The following is a 3,922-nucleotide window of genomic DNA, read 5'->3' on the forward strand; positions in this document are numbered from 1 at the left end:
AAAAATAAAAAACCAAAGACACCATAATATAAATATAGTGTGTTTTATATTATGCTAATAGGATAAAATATACTTTTTATCTCTAAAGTTTGACAAAAATTTTAAAAATACTTCTAAATTTTATTTTGTTTTAATTTTATTCCAAAATTTTTCGATTTGTATTAAATATATTCTTGATGGCTAATTTTTCAAAAAATTTAAGACTAATTTAACAATAATCTCATAAAAATAACCTTTAACACAAGCAAATGAAACATAATTTTCATGCATTATTGTTAGATTGGTCTTCAATTCTTTTAAAATTTAGCTGTTAAAGCTATATTTGATACAAATAAAAAAATTGAGATAAAATTAAAATAAAATAAAATTTAAAAATATTTTTAAAATTTTTATCAAACTTTAAGAACAAAAATATCTTTATCCATGCTAATATAATTAAAATAACGAATCAAGTTGGTCCACTGGTGTGTACTTTGTATCTTCCTTTTGTTTTAACAATTGATATATATGTATGTATGAATTTAATTAGGATAATCAATTTGGTTCAAGTCCGGATAATTTAGAATAATTACAATAATAAAGCTCTGCTAATATTAATCTGAACTTGCAATATGTTTGGATTGAATTAATTATTTAAACCGAATGGACAATCAAAGTATCAAACTAATTAAGTTGGCAAAAGATTGGATGGTTTTAAAAATGTTTGAAATATTAGATGGTCTTAATAACAAAATATATTTTTTAAATTTTTAATAATTATTAAATAATTTTGTTGAAAATCAATCAATTAACTGAAAATAAAAATCGATTCAGTGCAATCATTTTCGGTCATGTGTTTAATCATCTGCGATTCGAGAGTTCTACCTCGTCAACCTCAAACACCTTACCAGCAAGATCCTTGTGAAGGTGATTGAGTATTGCAAGAAGCACGTCGATGCTGCTGCTTCCGAGGAGAAGCAATCCGAGGAAGATATCAAGATGTGGGATGCTAAATTCGTTAAGGTCGATCAGACCACGCTCTTCAATCTCATTTTAGCTTCAAACTATTTGAAGATCAACAGCCTCTTGGACCTTACTTGCCAAATAGTGGCAGACATGATTAAAGGCAAGATTCCGGAGGAGATTTGCAAGACATTCAATATCAAGAACGACTTCACCCCAAAGGAGGAGGAGGAAGTCCGCTGCGAAAATCAGTAGACATTTTGCATCTCCTAAATCTGCAGATTCTTTCACATATCATCTGTTCACTAACCAATCGATTTATTCAATGAAAAAATCGATTGATTTCTGTAGATTGCGATTTCTGCAAATGCAAAGTTCGTATACCTATCAATTCATAGCTGATGATCATCGTTGCAACAGATTGATCGATAATCATAGTGCGAGAGATTCATAAACTATTACAATTATAGAAATATGTAATTGAAAAATAAATTGATGATAGATTGATTATGAAATTAATAATCTTAAGATTAAAAAAAAGATAAAAGTTAGTTTCCGAATCAAAATAAAATTGATTTTAAGATTAATCTTTATAGAACTTAATGATAAAATTCTAAAAATAAAAATGTTATGAAGAACAAAATAATAATTCATAAAATATAGGACAAGTTTTAAAATTAAATTAAAAAATATATGAAGGATCAATTAATATTAGATAAAAATTATTTGATAATTATTAAAAAATTTAAAAAACATGTTTTTTGTTATTAGAATCATTTAATAATTTAGACTTTTGAGACCATTAAAATCGAAACCAACTAAATTATTGAGTCACTGAATAGTTTAATTAGTTGGTCATTAATTCAATCATTTGACTTGATAATAATTGAATAAATATATAAAATAATAATAAATTTAAATTTAAATAAAAATATTACATTATTATTAAATAATAAATAATATTTTCGCATCACCTAAATTTAATTATATAAGCATATATAGATGATATAAAGTGGATGAAGAATAAATTTCATCCTACTTTCTGATCATGAACATGACGTAATTATTTAATGGACTAGAATTGTGGTCCATTTACTATATATATTGAGCTAGACATTGTACTTGTAAAAATTGAAGGTGAGCTTTCAGGTTTATTTATTGTTACCAATTTTCAAAGCTTTTACCGATCCATTTCAATGCATTTCCCAATCATTTTCAAATACTTCACCCACTAAACGTCTTCGCAAATATTCCCATTACCGAATCTTGATGGGATATAATAGTGAATGCAGAATTCTTCCACGAGTTTTTATATATATATAGATATATCAATGTCATTTCTTAATTAGCTGTTCTTTTATACGAACAACGGGGCGTTATGTCTGGAAAAAAAAAAAGTTATACCGAAATTATTTCTAAGAAGAACAGTCCCAATCAAATTAGCATGAAATCACAGAAAAAATGCAAGCTGGTGACACAAAGTAAATGTGACAATCATAAACTAAATTATGGCAAAAAGACCCATGTTTATCTACATAAGTAATAGCACCAAATCCATACACAATTTCGAGGATGCAAAATCTATACTCAACACCAAATCTACCAGAGAGCATTTAAAGTAATAACAAAAAGAAGAGGCCATGATACTTCGGTTTCACTTTATCTTTGGTAACCTCGACAGGATGTCGAATTAAGCTTGTATTAAAATCTCAGTTTGAGAAACAAATACAATTTCTATGAAAAAGAGTGAGTTCGACCAAAAAATTATTTAGTGTTAGTGACAAAATACACGGTATCAAAATACTTGTAACAATTATAGCAAACAAAAGGAAGTATCTAAAATAAATGAAAGCTTTAAATAAATAAAAACGTAAAAATTGAAATTAAAAGAAAGCAAAATACTTAAAAAAAAGAAGTACAAATAAAATGTGTAAAGCAGATAACTGAAAAAAACAAATAAATAAAGAAAAAACGAAAATAAAAATGGACTTTAGACACTCACATACACTTGCACTCCATTGGCTTTAGTTGTGTCGCGGAGACTGGAAAATTTGGCGGAATTTTGGTGTGATGATCTAGTGTTTTTGATTGAAGTCCCAAAACTCTTCTCAATTTCTCGTATTAATAGACCATGGAGATAAACTTGTCATGGAGAATATTAGCTCACGATCTTACTTCCTCATTTTTCTCAACCATGACCTTGCCTTAACCATGAAGAATCTTGACTCCCAAGTTTTGGTACCCACATCTTCTTTAGTCTTCAAGCCTCATGTTTTCTTTAGCTTGCTCCTCAAATTTTGCACTCATGTTCTCCACCCAGTTTGAAGGTCGAGTAGCAAGTTTTGATGCTCAAGGAAAGGCAACAACTACCTTTCAACTTCAACGCTTTTTATACCATCTTTCTTCGACTTCAGCTTGCCCATTTTTGCTTCTGTAGTTGAAATCATTGGTAGTCGAAACGTCCTCTTGTCAAAAAGAAATCTATTTTTGTACCAACAAATTGCCTCTTTAAAACTTGTTATTTTGTTCAAAAATACAAGTTTTTAATATTCCTCGTGCCAGGCACGTGCAACTTTTTCAAATTCTCAAAATTTGAAAGGACAATTATGCATCATTTAAAATAACATGTGCCTTTCTGGGAATACACAACGTTCCCTGGGTTTTAATGAGTTGTTCTTTGAAAAGAGTACTCCTCACTCCATTATTACTTTTGCAATAAAATCACCCCCAATTTTCGAAAACTCTAGTTGCTTTTCTCTTTGAGCAATACATCTTCTATAGCTTCCAAATCAATTTTCAATTTGAGTTCTACGCCGGCCATCACCACCTCTTCTTCTTTGAAAACCATGGATGCTACTTTTCATCCTCGCGAAGAAGGTGATAACGTTCAAGTTGTTTCTCCTCCTCTATTAGTTGTTGAAGTAGCGCAGTTCTTTCATGAAGATGGAACTTTGAGAGTCCAAATCCAGATGTGAAAACT

Source organism: Arachis duranensis, chromosome 4 (genome assembly GCF_000817695.3).
Source record: "Arachis duranensis cultivar V14167 chromosome 4, aradu.V14167.gnm2.J7QH, whole genome shotgun sequence".
Taxonomy (NCBI): domain Eukaryota; kingdom Viridiplantae; phylum Streptophyta; class Magnoliopsida; order Fabales; family Fabaceae; genus Arachis; species Arachis duranensis.